We start from the raw sequence: 16,924 nt of genomic DNA on the forward strand, positions 1-16,924 counted from the left end.
TGAACTTTCCAACTTAAAAATCTGCAGGGCAAGAATGCAGACACAGATGTAGAGACTGGACTTGGGGACACAATGGGGGAAGGAGAGGGTGGGCAGAACTGAAAGAGCAGCATTGACATATCTACACTGCCATGCGTAAAACACATAGTGGGAAGCTGCTGTAAGCACAGGAAGCTAAAGATGGCCTAGAGAGGTGGGATAGGGAGCCACTGGTGGCTCAGACTTTAGAGTCTGCCTGCAATGCGGGAGACCCGGGTTCAGTCCCTGGGTTGGGAAGATTCCCTGGAGAAGGGAATGGCTACCCACCCCAGTATCTTTGCCTGGAAAATCCAATGGCCAGAGGAGCCTGGCGGACTACAGTCCATGGAGTCGCAAAGAGCCAGACACAACCGAGTGGCTTCACTTTCACTTTCAGAGGGGTGGGATGGCGGGGTAGGAAGGAGGCTCAAGAGGGAAGGGATATATATATATATATATATATATATATATATATATAGATCTGACTCACTTTGTTGTACAGCAAAAACTCACACGACATTGTAAAGCAATTATACACCAATTTAAAAAGATAAGTAAATTTAAATATAACAAAAGCCACCAAAGGAGATCACAAGTAATTAAATTTATATCATTAAAAGACTTATCAAAAAGTTTGAACACTGTTATTTGGAAAGTCATATTTAATTTTTAAATGCATCTGGGTTTTCCATAATTCAAGGGTTTTATGCTATACATAGTGTGTTTTACCAATATAGACTTCATATATCTTTTGTTTAATATAGAAAAATTCACAAAGAACCCATAATATGCATTGGGACATATCTGTTTTTGTTCTTTAGAACACAATGTTGAACATTTAAAACTTTTTTAATTTACAGCCCCATTCTCTCTTTTAGTTAACCACAGGTACCAGTTTTGTTAATTAAGAAAAAAACATTTTAACTCCTTTCTATTTTTTCTTTCATTATCGTTTAGTGTCTAAAAATTCTTTGTAATGTCTATTTCCAAATATACCTGGCAAGATCCTTATTTAGTTAAAACTCTTCTGGAAAACAAGGGTTTAGACAGTGAGCTTGTTTTTTTCTCTTTTTTTCAAAACTAAAGTGTATTATCATTACCAAAATTGGAATATATTTTTATAATTTTGAAATATTTTAGAGTAGTAGGAAGTTGGAAAGTTATCACAGAAAGTTTCTATGTAATCTTCTTCCAGAATCCCTATTGGTTACATCTTATTATATAAATAGAATCAAAGGGTCACATGTTTATGACTATTTGTATAATATTCTCAAAATGACAAAAGTATAGAGATGGAGAACATAGTAATGATTGTAAGAGATAGGAATGGTAGGTATAATGATTACCTGGATCTAAACATATGATCAGAGAAGGCGATGGCACCCCACTCCAGTACTCTTGCCTGGAAAATCCCATGGACAGAGGAGCCTGGTAGTCTGCAGTCCATGGGGTTGCGAAGAGTCAGACATGACTGAGCGACTTCACTTTCATTTTTCACTTTCATGCATTAGAGAAGGAAATGGCAACCCACTCCAGTGTTCTTGCCTGGAGAATCCCAGGGATGGGGGAGCCTGTTGGGCTGCCGTCTATGGAGTTGCACAGAGTCGGACATGACTGAAGCGACTTAGCAGCAGCAGCAGCAATGGTAAAGAACCTGCCTGCCACTGCAGGAGACATAAGAGATGTGGGTGCGATCCTTTGGTCAGGAAGATCCCCTGGAGCAGGACATGGCAACCCACTCCAGTATTCTTGCCTGAAGAATCCCATAGACAGGGGAGCCTGGTGGGCTACAGTCCATAGGGTCACAAAGAGTCAGACACAACTGAAGTGACTTGACACGCACATGTACATAAGATAAAGTTCCTTGAAACCACACAGATACCTTACACCAATGTCAGGTCCTTGAGTTCGATATTATACTAAAGACATCTAAGATATAGCCAATAAAAGATAACATTGCTCCTGTCTGCCTTGGCTGCTGATAAAAGTTCAATTTGCCAGGTATAGAGCTCCCAAAGGGCCATACCGTCCTTCCAGGGTGATGTTTGATTATGACATGTACCTTGTGTTTTAGTGGAAGGAGCTGTGATTCTTCTTGAATCAAATATTCTGGGTAACATTCCTGAGCCGAGAGCCTCTTAACCAGTGCCTCTATCTAATACAGTGGTTTTTGTCCATGAATCTGGCATACTGCATGAATCAAATATAAAGCACCCAATTTAAAGAAGAAAAAGGAGTGTAGCAGATCATAGGATACACTTGGTGCTATGATACAGATCATGGTGCTATCACATATCGTACCACCAGTAACTGCTGGTTTGAGAGAGAGATGGCCTGCCTTTTGAAGGTGCAGTTAAAAGAACAAGTTAGACATATTACCTATGATCTTAGCCATCCTTCTTGATACACCATCCTCCAGCATGCAATCTATAAGATAAAAACCATCATTCTATATATATGGTTGTCATAATAAATAGAATGCATGATTCTGGGAACCAAAGTTTAGAAATAGGACTGCCATGCTTCTAATAATTTCCTATGACTCATGAAGAATCAGTGGTTTCTGTCTCTTTTTCCCACAAGGGAAATCACTTTTACCAGAATTTCTATAAACTTTATATCAAATTTTAAGTTTTGCCTGCTGCTCAGTCACTTTGATTTATGCAGAGAAAAAATCAAGGAAAAGGGTCACTATTTGGACAAGAATAATTGACCCTGAATATTAGGAGACAGAGCTGCTCTAACAGTTTTGGGCAACCAGGTGATCAACTAGGCCTTCTTCTGTCTCTTAAATCTTCCCAAATTTTTCGCTTTGGAGAAGATGGAAGATAGTGTTGCTGGGTTTTTTTTTTCTTTTTTTTTTTTAACTTATGAAGGAAAATATGATTTTCCCCCCTGGAATATTCATGACATAATTCCTTGTTCTTGATGTTTAGAAAATTCAGGAAATATTCCAATATGGATCATTCTCTAGTGATGGTGGGTACTGACAGTCTGATAGGTGCTGGCAGCTTGTTCTAGTTTGCCTGCAGAGAGAATCCAACATCTCAAGTGATACTGAATAGAAGAAGAGTGATAAATGTGGACATGCAATTACATGGTGTTTATTACTAAAATCAGCTCGAATAGAAGCAGCAGAAAGAAGCCCTCCCCAACAGGCAAGCTCTCAATACTTAACTCATAATTATAAACTTGTCCTGGTGGGAGTCTCAGCACCCCTGTAGGCCTCACTGATACAACCCTTCACCCTGTCGTTTCTTAGGCCGTGATGTTCCTAGCTTGTCAGACATCTTCTTCTCACTTTTCAGTGTTTTTTTTTTAATTTTTAAGCTTTACATAATTGTATTAGTTTTGCCAAATATCAAAATGAATCCACCACAGGTATACATGTGTTCCCTATCCTGAACCCTCCTCCCTTCTCCCTCCCCATACCATTCCTCTGGGTCATCCCAGGCACTAGCCCCAAGCATCCAGTATCGTGCATCGAACCTGGACTGGCATCTCATTTCATACATGATATTTTACATGTTTCAATGCCATTCTCCCAAATCTTCCCACCCTCTCCCTCTCCCACAGAGTCCATAAGCCTGTTCTATACATCAGTGTCTCTTTTGCTGTCTCGTACACAGGGTTATTGTTACCATCTTTCTAAATTCCATATATATGCGTTAGTATACTGTATTGGTGTTTTTCCTTCTGGCTTACTTCACTCTGTATAATAGGCTCCAGTTTCATCCACCTCATTAGAACTGATTCAAATGTATTCTTTTTAATGGCTGAGTAATACTCCATTGTGTATATGTACCACAGCTTTCTTATCCATTCATCTGCTGATGGACATCTAGGTTGCTTCCATGTCCGGGCTATTATAAACAGTGCTGCGATGAACATTGGGGTACACGTGTCTCTTTCCCTTCTGGTTTCCTCAGTGTATATACCCAGCAGTGGGATTGCTGGATCATAAGGCAGTTCTATTTCCAGTTTTTTAAGGAATCTCCACACTGTTCTCCATAGTGGCTGTACTAGTTTGCATTCCCACCTAAAGAAACTAAAGACCTATATATAGAAAACTATAAAACACTGGTGAAGAAATCAAAGAGGACACTAATAGATGGAGAAATATACCATGTTCATGGATTGGAAGAATCAATATAGTGAAAATGAGTATACTACCCAAAGCAATTTATAGATTCAATGCAATCCCTATCAAGCTACCAACAGTATTCTTCACAGAGCTAGAACAAATAATTTCACAATTTGTATGGAAATACAAAAAACCTCGAATAGCCAAAGCGATCCTGAGAAAGAAGAATGGAACTGGAGGAATCAACCTACCTGACTTCAGGCTCTACTACAAAGCCACAGTTATCAAGACAGTATGGTACTGGCACAAAGACAGAAATATAGATCAATGGAAAAAAATAGAAAGCCCAGAGATAAATCCACGCACCTATGGACACCTTATCTTTGACAAAGAAGGCAAGAATATACAATGGATTAAAGACAATCTCTTTAACAAGTGGTGCTGGGAAAACTCGTCAACCACTTGTAAAAGAATGAAACTAGAACACTTTCTAACACCATACACAAAAATAAACTCAAAATGGATTAAAGATCTAAACGTAAGACCAGAAACTATAAAACTCCTAGAGGAGAACATAGGCAAAACACTCTCTGACATACATCACAGCAGGATCCTCTATGACCCACCTCCCAGAATATTGGAAATAAAAGCAAAAATAAACAAATGGGACCTAACTAACCTTAAAAGCTTCTGCACATTAAAGGAAACTATTAGCAAGGTGAAAAGGCAGCCTTCAGAATGGGAGAAAATAATGGCAAATGAAGCAACTGACAAACAACTAATCTCAAAAATATACAAGCAACTCCTACAGCTCAACTCCAGAAAAATAAATGACCCAATCAAAAAATGGGCCAAAGAACTAAATAGACATTTCTCCAAAGAAGACATACAGATGGCTAACAAACACATGAAAAGATGCTCACCATCACTCATTATCAGAGAAATGCAAATCAAAACCACTATGAGGTACCATTTCACACCAGTCAGAATGGCTGCAATCCAAAAGTCTACAAATAATAAATGCTGGAGAGGGTGTGGAGAAAAGGGAACCCTCTTACACTGTTGGTGGGAATGCAAACTTTTCAGTGTTTTTAATGTTCATTTTACATAGAATGTCCAGGGTTTTAGCTGTATTAGCTGGAAGAAAAGGGAACATCTCATCTTCCCAGAAGCAAAATACCATATTGATTTTTAATTGTTTTAACTACTATACAAGGCTCACTCGTCTAAGAGAAGGCATATTTAGTCTTTGACGTCCTTGTGTGCCTTCACAATTAAACCCATTTCCCAATTGCTTCCCACGTGGAGCTAATGGTAAAGAATCTGCCACAAGTTCGGGAGACGCAGAAGACATGGGTTTAGTCCCTGGGTAGGGAAGATCCCCTGGAGAGGGAAATGGCAACACATTCTAGTACTCTTGCCTGGAAAATTCCAGGACAGATGAGCCTGGTGGGCTGAAATCCATGGGGTCGGAGAATTGAACAGGACTGAAATCCATGGCGTCAGAGAGTTGAACAGGACTGAGCATGCACATTCACAAACACACACCTAATGCAAGATGAGTCTGAAACCAAACAGGACCCCATGGGCATCCTGAGCAAGGAAGCCCTTCTGTCTCCCCCATTTCTTATTTTCAGGAAATAGACTCTGGCCTCTATGGCCTTCCCTGAGTTCTAAAGGGCAGAATTGAATAGCTGCTAATCAAGGAAGGGAGGGGGTGCAGAGACAGGGGAGGAGCAGTGAAGGAGCAAGAGTGGAGTCTTGGATGAAAGTCGTGGTCCCCCCCAAGGGATACACTTAACAGTATCTCTGAGCAACCACCAACAAAGGAAAGATGTTAGCATTCTTTACTCCAGAGAAGACCTCCTAAGGCCAGATCAAAGTAACCCAAGAAGCTTATCAAGAGATTCTGAGACCAGATTAAAGGACTGCAGGCCCTTCACACACCCTGGGTTATCAGCGGCCCCATCCTTGGACCATTGCTAGGAAACTCTTCACCCCATCCTCCTGAGTTGAGAACCCCAAACCTGCTGTGTCCCCTTTTACCTGACAAAGCAATAAAGATACTCTTCTACTTCAGACAAACTGTCTCTGAGATCTGATGCGGCACCAGCACACAGAGGCCAAGTTTTCTACATCAAGCCCACTGCTCCTGCTCTCTCAAGTCTCCATTTCTCTCAGGAATATCAGTTCTATGACTCTCTTCATTTTATGGAACTCATCTACATTCACAGGGAAGTAGTATTGAGTTGGAGTGAGAGTAACAAAATTTAGGAATCTCTTCTACAACATAGACACCAGGCTACTGAAAAAATGCACATACGTCTTGGTGATACAATTTTGTACCATCAGTTCAGCTACTTAGCCTCTTTCTGTATTTAGAGAAGCAGCAAAGACCTCAGGCATTCATGGGAAAGGAATATTGTTTCTATACATATTTGCTTTTACTCTTTAAATCCATTTCTCAAATGCTACATTTCCATATCTGCTTGTGTATTATCTGTTCTGCACATAGATAGCACAGATACTTCTAGACTTTCCTCTGCTGCTACTGCTTAATACTTAGTTGTGTCCGACTCTCTGCAGCCCCATGAACTGTAGCCCACCAGGCTCCTCTGTTCATGAGATTCCCCAGGCAAGAATACTGGAATGGGTTGCCATTTCCTTCTCCAGGGGATCTTCCTGAGCCAGGGATCAAACCTGCGTCTCCTGTGTCTCTTGCATTGGCAGGCAGATTCTTTATCGATGTGCCACCTGGGATATTCAAGGTAATAAACGGCCAAGATGAACGTGAGGTAAAAGGGAGTAAGGGGTGACCCTTGTTCCACTATTACATCCTGTGTGAGAGCTGTGTGATTCTTCAGATCAAGAAACTAGTTTGCTGGGTTTTTGTTAAAATAAGCTATCACAGGCCATAGGCCTTGTCCCATCTACATTAGACGATGTACTGTCTTTGGCCATTCCCTTAAATCCTTTTGCTTTACACATTTAAGTCCTGACCCCATACAGTCACAGGCATGAGGAAAAGCCATCTATTCAAGTTCTTTGTTTGTTCTTTAAACCATAAATAAACACACATAACAAACCTTTCTCTTGCTTAAAAAAAAAAAAAAAATGTATCCAGGAAACTAATGGAGAAAGATGAGGTGACAAAGCAAAAAGTATGTCATTTTATAAATGGCCTCTACTTTCTATTGAATCAATATTTTCATAGAAAGCTATCTAGAAAAAGGGCTTCTGATTCTAAAAATTCAAATATCATGCTGTTTTATCTGCAGTTTGTTTTTGTTTTTGTTTTCAGTGCATCTAGAGAAATCTTCGATTGTGAAACAGTAGACTAAAAGTGTTTCTTAGCAGTGGACTCTGTTTTCCTGTGACCTGCTCTTACTCCCTTATTCCCAACCCCCACTGCACACTGGAAAGCAGGTCACACAGTGTTATCACAGCCCCGTACTTGTTTTTTCATATCCTTGCTGCTACATCTTTGAACTTTCTGCTCATACATATATAGTCGCTCAGTCATGTCTGACTCTTTGCAACCCTTTTGGACTGTATCCCACCAGGTTCCTGTGTCCATGGGATTTTTTTAGGCAAGAATGCTGGAGTGGGTTGGCATTTCCTCCTTCGGGGGATCTTCCCTACTCATGGTTCAAACTTGTGTCTCCTATGTCTCCTGCATCGCAGGCAGATTCTTTACCCACTGAGCCATTGGGGAAGCTCTTGAACTTTCTACTCAGGAGCAATGAAATAGGCTCCCTCTGTGACGATCACCTTTCCCACTTCATCTTCACCTCTGGCCCTCAGGCTTTCATATCTGGGACTACTAGCCTGGTCTTCTGGGGTTTTAGTCTATTTTCTATTTCACTTTGCTTCTTTATAACTGTCCTTATGTCAATTTCAGTATCCTGTGCACATCTTCAATCAAAGTTACAGTATTAATGACCCATATGATAAGGTTTTCTTAACCAGTTTCTATTTGCTAGAATTATAGTCCTTCACTGAAAAGCCAAAAGTTGCCCCCACCTTTTTGGATTATATTTGAGTTTAGGTTTTTCTTAAATTGTTTTCATACCAGTCTGCCTAGAAATCTCTTAATAAGCTATATTTACATATGTAAAATGAAAAAAATATATATTTTAAAGTGTAAGTTTATATTTACCCTCACAAAGCACATTATTGCATATTTATAAATTGAATTTAGACTTTTCTTTTTAATTCCACATTACAAGAGAACTAATACTGTGCTGGAAGTAATTCTACCATGATGAAGATCAATGTTTTATCTACTTTAAGACAATGTGGGAACAAATGAAATAAAGAATAGCAAATCTGGCTGAAACCCTGATAAGCCAAGTAACCAATTTTTCTTTAATGTATTTTTTTTGACTATTCATAATTCAGCGGAATTCTGCTTAAACTACTTACTGCTGGACAATTTTTAAGTCAGGGAACAGACTGAAGGATGCCTGCTGCAGAAATATAATGCCTTCCTGAGCAGCACTTACAGTTTTCATTTTGGATTTTCAAATCTCAAAGGAAGCATCTACTTAAAGAAGTTCATGTGTGTGATGAAGAGTCTTAGTCACAAAAAATAACAGGAAATGTAATTAGAAGAATCTAGCAAAAGGGAAAAAGATGTGCAGAAGACATTTTTGTCACTTAAAGTGCCATTTTTTACTCTATTGTTTCCCACTGTCTGATAAGCTTAAACTTTTCCAGAGAAGTTTGTACAGAGATTTTAAAAATTAATTTCTGTGGGATTCTTTTGAGAAAATGCTTAAATATAATACCATTTAATCAGGCAAGCCATGAGTGGTAAAAAACTGAAGTGACCTTTCTGTTACTAGTAGGAAGGCACTTAGGTTGGAGACAAAGTGGCCTCCTGTATCTGACTGCTTCTGTAGAGTATTCAGATCATGATCTTTCTTGTTCTGCAGCAATTGAAAGCAATTGCACAGCTCTGAACATTTTAATTTGACCACCATCAAATTTGTGTAAGGTGTTCAGCTTGTGTAGAGGTCTGTGTTTAGAGAAACTATTACAATCTGATGAAAATGTACCATGAGATCAACCCAATCTCTATTAGGCATCTGCTTTAAGAGATTTTGTTTTTAATTTATTTTTTACAGTGTTGTTGTTTTCTTCCATACATCAGTGGAAATCAATCATAATTATACATGTGTCCCCTCCCTATTGGGCCTGGCTTCCCTCATCCCACCCCTGTAGGTCATCCCAAAATGCCATGCTGGGTTCCCCGTGTTACATACCAACTTCCTACCAGCTATCTGTTCTAAACTTGATAGTGTATATATGTTAATGCTCTTTCTCCATTCGTCCCACTTTCTCTTTCCCCAACTGTGTCCACAAGTCCATTTTCTACAGCTCTATTCCTTCCCTGCAAATAGGTTCATCAATGACATTTTTCTAGACTCCATATATATGTGTTAATATACATCTATAGCAGGCATGAAATCAAAGTGAAATAAAGAAAAAATATACTGAACAAGTTTCAAGTTTATCTCCTATTCATCAGAGAAGGAATGAAAAAGATTTAATAGATAAGCCTGCTTAAAATAAGGAAACAAATAGGAAACCTTCGGTATGAGAATTAGCTATGGAAGTAGAATTTAAAGTCAACTCTGATAAAGACAGACCAATTATCCTTTAAATTAAATTAGGATTTCAGCTCTAATGAACAACAGGCAGACACTAATTTAGATGTTTTTAAACCTCAAATTTTTAAGGAAATATAGAAGCATGCTGGAAACCTTCAAATCAATAGAATCAGTTCCCCTGCCATATTCTTCCCTATCAGTGATAGAGGCACAGATAACAAGATAATCCCAATTTTATTAGTTTCTACAGGCAGTATAAAAATAATATGAATATAGAGTATTTTTCTCAAAAACCACTCACACATTTTTATAAAATTGTTCCCATGCTTGCCCCATCAGTTGGATTCATACCTTTAGGATGAAGTTTGACACATGTGTTGCACTATAATACTTTGTCATGGTTTATAACTTCTGCCACAACTGACCACATACCTGAAGTACATTCTCCCAGTGCTGAGTCAATGGACTTATTATTTGGAAAATTAACTATAAATAACTATAGTCAACAAAAGAGTCCTAAATGCAGTACTTGTATGCAATCTCAAAACACAACACAACAGAATTAGGTGTTCCTCCAACATCACAGTAATCCAAGTCTATGCCCCAACCCCTAATGCTGAAGAAGATGAAGTTGACTGGTGCCAAGAAGATCTACAACACCTTCTAGAACTAACACCAAAAAAAAAAAATGTCCTTTTCTTCATAGGGGATTGAAATGCAAAAGTTAGGAAGTCAAGAGAGACTTGGAGTAACCGGCAAGTTTGGCCTTAGAGTACAAAATGAAGCAGGGCAAAGGCTAACAGAGTTTTGCTAAGAGAACACCCTGGTCATAGCAAACACCTACTTCCAGCAACACAAGACAAGATTCTACACATGGACATCACCAGATGGTTAATACAAGACCCGGAGCTGACTATGGCTGGGATCATCAGCTCCTTATTGCCAAATTCAGGCTTAAGTTGAAGAAAGTAGGGAGAACCACAAGGCAGTTCAGGTATGACCTAAATCAAATCCCTTACGATTATACAGTGGAGGTGATGAACAGATTCAAAGGACTAGATCTGGTAGACAGAGTGCCTGAAGACCTATGGAAGGAGGTCTGAATATTGTAGAAAAGATGGTGACCAAAACCATCCCCAAGAAAAAGAAATGCAAGAAGACAAAGTGGTTGTCTGAGGAGGCCTTATAAATAGCTGAGAAAAGAAGAGATGCAAAAGGCAAAGAAGAAATGGAAAGATATGCCCAACTGAATGCAGAGTTCCAGAGAACAGAAAAGAGAGATAAGAAAGCCTTCTTAAGTGAACAATGCAAAGAAATAGAGGAAAATAATAGAATGGGAAAGACTAGAGATCTCTTCAAGAAAACTGGAGATACCAAGGGAACAGTTCATGTAAACATGAGCACAGTAAAGGACAGATATGGCAAGGACATAACAGAAGCAGAAAAGATTAAGAAGAGGTGGCAAGAATACACAGAAGAACTATACAAAGAGATCTTAGTGATCCGGATAACCATGATGGTGTAGACACTCACCTAGAACCAGACATCCCGGAGTATGAAGTCAAGTAGGCCTTACGAAGCATTAGTACAAACAAAGTTGAGGTGATGGAATTCCACTTGAGCTATTTCAAATCCTAAAAGATGAGGCTGTGAAAGTGCTACACTCAATATGCCAGCAAATTTGGAAAACTCAGCAGTGGCCACAGGACTGGAAAAGGTCAGTTTTCATTGTAATCTCAAAGAAAGGTATGCCAAAGAATGTTTAAACTACCACACAATTGCTCTCATTTCACATGCTAGCAAAGTAATGCTCAAAATTCTCCAAGCTAGGCTCAGCAGTACGTGAACTGAGAACTTCCAGATGTTCAAGCTGGATTTAGAAAAGGCAGAGAAACCAGAGATCAAATTGCCAACATCTGCTGGACCATAGAGAAAGCAAGGGAATTCCAGAAAAACATCTACCTCTGTTTCATTGATTACACTAAAGACTTTGACTATGTGGATCATAACAAACTGTGGAAAACTCTTAAAGAGATGGGAATACCAGACCATCTTACTGGTCTCCTGAGAAACCTACATGCCAGTCAAGAAGCAACAATTAGACCTTATATGGAACAACTGACTGTTTCAGGATTGAGAAAGGAGTATGACAGGGCTGTTTATTGTCACCATGTTTATTTAACTTATATACAGAGCACATCATGAGAAATGCCAGGCTGGATGAGTTACAAGCTGGAATCAAGATTGCCAGGAGAAATACCAACAACCTCAGATATGCGGATGATACCACTCTAATGGCAGAAAGTGAAGAGGAACTAAAAATAAAAAGCCTCTTGATGAGAATGAAGGAAAAGAATGAAAAAGTCAGCTTAAAACTGAATATTAAAAAAAAAATTAAGATCGTGGCATCTGGTCCCATCACTTCATGGCAAAAAGAAGGGGAAAATGTGGAAGCAGTGACAGATTTTCTCTTCTTGGGCTCTAAATTCACTGCAGATGGTGACTGCAGCCATGAAATCAGAAGATGATTGCCTGTTGGCAGAAAAGCTATGACAAGCCTAGATAAATGAGTTAAAAAGCAAAGACATCACTTTGCCAACAAAGATCTGTATAGTCAAGGTTATGGTCTTTCCAGTGGTCACGTATGGTTGTGAGAGCTGGAAAATAAAGAAAGCTGAGTGCTGAACTATTTATGCCCTTTAACTGTGGTGCTGGAGAAGACTCTCAAGAGTCCCGTGGACAGCAAGGTGATCAACTCAGTAAGTCTTAAAGGAAATCAACCCTGAAAATTCATTGGAAGAACAGATACTGAAGCTGAAGCTCCAGACCTTTGGCCACCTGATGTGAACAGCTGACTCAATATTTCCCTGATGCTGGGAAAGATTGAAGGCAGAAGGAAATGAGGGCATGACAGAGGATGATGTTTGGATGGCATCACCAATGCAATGGACATGAACTTGGACATACTCTGGGAGATGGTGGTAGACAGGGAGACCTGGCGTGCTGTAGTCCATGAGGTCACAAAGAGCCGGACACAACTTGGCAACTGAACAACAAACAAAGAAATCATAGAACATAATCCATCCTCTCTGATGGATAAGAAATATCCATAAGATAATAAGTTTATTATTATAAATAACAGTTTTCTTATTACCTTTTAACAACTGTTACATGAGTTGTTTTTTTGTTTTATGCTTCTTTTATGGTTTACTGTGTATATGTGTGTGTGCTCAGTCACATCTGACTCTTTGCAACCCCATAGACTGTAGCCAGCCAGGCTCCTCTGTCTGTGGAATTTTCCTGGCAAGAATACTGGAGAGGGTTGCATTTCATATTCCAGGGGAATCTTCCCAACTCAAGATATTGAAACTGCATGTCTTGTGCCTCCTGCATTGGCAGAGGGCTTCCTTACCAGTGCGCCACCTGAGAAAGCCTTATGGCTTATAGACTATTCACCAAATAGAAATCTACACATCAAAGAAACATTTTAACTTACAGTTTTCAAAAAAAATTTCAATACTTAACCCTATACTGATATAAAAGATCTTGTAAAGCACTACAATGAAGTGTTCAGGAAAAAACGTAAATTTAATACAATAGATATTAATATTTTGGTGAAGAACATTTTTACTGGTACAACTGTTTACTATAGATATTTTTATTTCAGTTGCATATTTTCCTTAGCAAAGAGCACTGGTACATCATAAATCAAGACAAGGTCAGCTTCCCAGCAGAAAATTAATCCTAGCTTACAAAGAAGTCAATAGGAATTGAGGGGATATAATTAATATAATGTTAATTCCTCAGTTGTCTCTGTCTGGCTTTATATTAATTAAAACTCTGGGATCCCTGCAACTCTGATAAGGCTCCAGTAATCTTACAGTCTTTAAAGGGTAGAGTAAAGGACGAGCTAGACCATCAAACAGTTACAGCTTAAACATGCTTTCTCCTTGAAACAATCCTCAAATCTCAGCACTTAAGGATCCACAATGCATGAATTCACTGCCAGGAGAAAGAGAAACATTTGAACTATGTAAAATCACCAATATTCTACCATTTTTCCCTTAGAAATTTTCGTGATTTGACCTGGTATTAAACAAAACAAAAAGACAACCCACAAAATGGAAGAAAATACTTGCAAATAAAGTGACTGATGAGGGATTAACCTCTAAAATATGCAAATAGCTCATATAGCCCAATATCAAAAAACAAACAACCCAAATAATGGGCAGAAGATCTAAAAAGACATTTCTTCCAAAAAGACATACAGATGGCCAAGAGACACATGAAAACACTAATTATTAGAGAAATGCACATCAAAACTATAATGAAGTATTACTTCACATCTGTCAGAATGGCCATCATAAAAAAAATCTACAAACAGCAAATGCTGAAGAAGCTGTGGAGGAAAGGCAACACTCCTATACTGTTGTTGGGAATGTAAATTGGGTCAGCCACTGTGGAGAACAATATGGAGAGTCCTTAAACTAAAAATAGAACAACTATTTGAACCAACAATCTTACTCCTGGTTATACACCCAGAGAACACCATAATTTGAAAATACACATGTACCCCAATATTCATATAAAACATTCTGTGACATGGAAGCAACCTGAATGTTCATTGACAGAGGACTGGATAAAGCAAATGTAATACATATATACAATAGACTAAGACTCAGCCATAATAAAAAAAACGAAACAATGCCATTTACAGTGACACGGACGGACCTAGAAATTGTCCTACTGAGTGAGGCAAGTCATACAGAGAAAGACACATATCATATGATATAATTTATATGTGGACTCTAAAAAAAAAATTGTACAATGAGCCTATTTACAAAACAAATAGAATCACAAATGTAGAAAACACACTTTTGATTACAAAGGGGGAGAATAAATTAGGAGATTGGGATTGACATATGTACATTATTATATATGAAATAGATAATTAATAAGGACCTATGGTATAGCACAGGGATCTCTACACAGTACTCTGTAATGACTTATGTAGGAACAGAATCTAAAAAGAGTGTATTTATGTATATGTTAACTGGTTCGCTTTGCTGTACAGCAGAAACTAATACAACATTGTAAAGCAACTATAACAAAATTTAATTAAAAATAAAACATTTAAAAGGGATATGGAATCAATGCAAAGTATAATCTCTCTAACAAATAATCAGGAACCTCAGCAGTGATAAGAATCATGTACATTAATAAATTTAACAGATACAAAAAGTAAACCTTTTCCCAGCATTGAAACTGCTAAAGAATGAAAGGGACAAACTGTGGGGGTACGTACCTATGTTTAAAGAGCAGTTTATTTACATTATATAAGTCTTTTAAATGAGTCATCATTGTTATCACTGCTGCTGCTGCTGCTAAGTCACTTCAGTCGTGTCCGACTCTGTGCGACCCCATAGATGGCAGCCCACCAGGCTCTGCCATCCCTGGGATTCTCCAGGCAAGAACACTGGAGTGGGTTGCCATTTCCTTCTCCAGTGGATGAAAATGAAAAGTAAAAGTGAAGTCGCTCAGTCGTGTCTGACTCTTCGCGACCCCATGGACTGCAGCCTACCAGGCTCCTCCGTCCATGGGGGTTTCCAGGCAAGAGGACTGGAGTGGGTTGCCATTGCCTTCTCCACTAGTTTTTACTTACTTATTTCTACTCTGTCTTATTTCTAGAATGATTTCAATGGATTGGATGAGTTTTATGTGAGCCAATACAAAAAACAAAACCCTGAGTACAACTCATATTACAGTGTCCTTGCAGTAGCGTCCCCTCAGAAGATATACTATTGTGCTTATAAGATCTCGTAAGGGTAGTAAGCAATGATGTAAGACTCAGTAAGGCTTATGCCTCTTACTTCTTTATTAAAGGGCATTGTAACCTTTAATTATGGAGATCACAGTCAAGACAGCAAAAGGAAATGCAGAGTTGAAAAATGGAAATAAATATCTTTTAGTCATGTTACACAGAGCTGGCCTAGAATATAACCATAATGTAACTTGTTGCAACAAGTATAAAATATGTGCTATTCACCTATTCACTCTTTTAGTCATTCATTTATTCATTCATTCATTCCACAGGTGTTTACTGAAGAATTCACACATGACAGGAAGCATTCTTGGTGCTGGGATGCCTTCTCTTGTGGAAACGACAGCCTATTGGTACTATAGGATTACCTATGAACTCTGTGTTTTTAGAATAATATACTGTAGGTGCAGAAAATGCTGTTTGACTCCGCTTATGGAGGTACCTAGAAAAGTCCAATTCATAAAATCAGAAAGTACACTGGAAGATGCCAGGGGCCCAGGAGTGAGGGTAGATGGGAAGGGCAGACAGGGACTTAGTGTTTAATGGAGACAGAGTTTCAGTTTAAGCAGGTGATCAATGATGCTGCAAGATGACTGCAATTGTGAATGTACTTAGTGTCACTGAACTGTACAGTTAAATATGGTTAGAATAGTATGTTTTATATTATATGACTTCTACCACAATAAACGTTAAAGAAATGTGATTATATCTTAGTTACCTCTATAATCAACTTCTGAATAATTTTTAAAAAACGGTATTATCATACACAGCTTAATTATAACACAACACAGAAGAATCTAACTTTCATCCTCCTTCAGTATTATATTCTTAGTAGAAGACACTGTGTGTGTGTTAGTTGCTCAGTTGTGTCCGACTCTGCAACCCCATGGACCGTAGCCCACCAGGCTCCTCTGACCATGGAATTCTCCAGGCCAAAATACCAGAGTGGGTTGTCATTTCCTTATCCAAGTAGAAGACACTACCATATTTTATATCAACTATTGCAATAATATCCTAACACCCTCCTATAGTCTTCACAGAACTGCTCGAATATGTTTCTAAAATATAAGCCAAATATTTTCCATGCTCTGCTCAAAACCCTGTAATGTTTTCAAATTTTCTATCTCATTGAAAGTTATTTTTTTATCATAGCTTTAAGGGATAACCCCTGGTATGCCTCTGACCCAGATAATTATCATTCTCTCCTTTCTGCATCCATTATTCGGATTCCCTGCTGTTCCTCAAACATAACAGACATGTTCCTGTCTTAGGACCTCTGCACTTATCTTTCCTCTGCTGAAATACTCCACTTCCTGGTCCCCACAAACCTTAGTTCCTATTAAACTGAAACTCAAAAATTCTTTTTATCAGAAAAGCTCTTCCTGA

This window comes from Bos mutus, chromosome 4 (genome assembly GCF_027580195.1).
Source record: "Bos mutus isolate GX-2022 chromosome 4, NWIPB_WYAK_1.1, whole genome shotgun sequence".
Lineage (NCBI taxonomy): Eukaryota > Metazoa > Chordata > Mammalia > Artiodactyla > Bovidae > Bos > Bos mutus.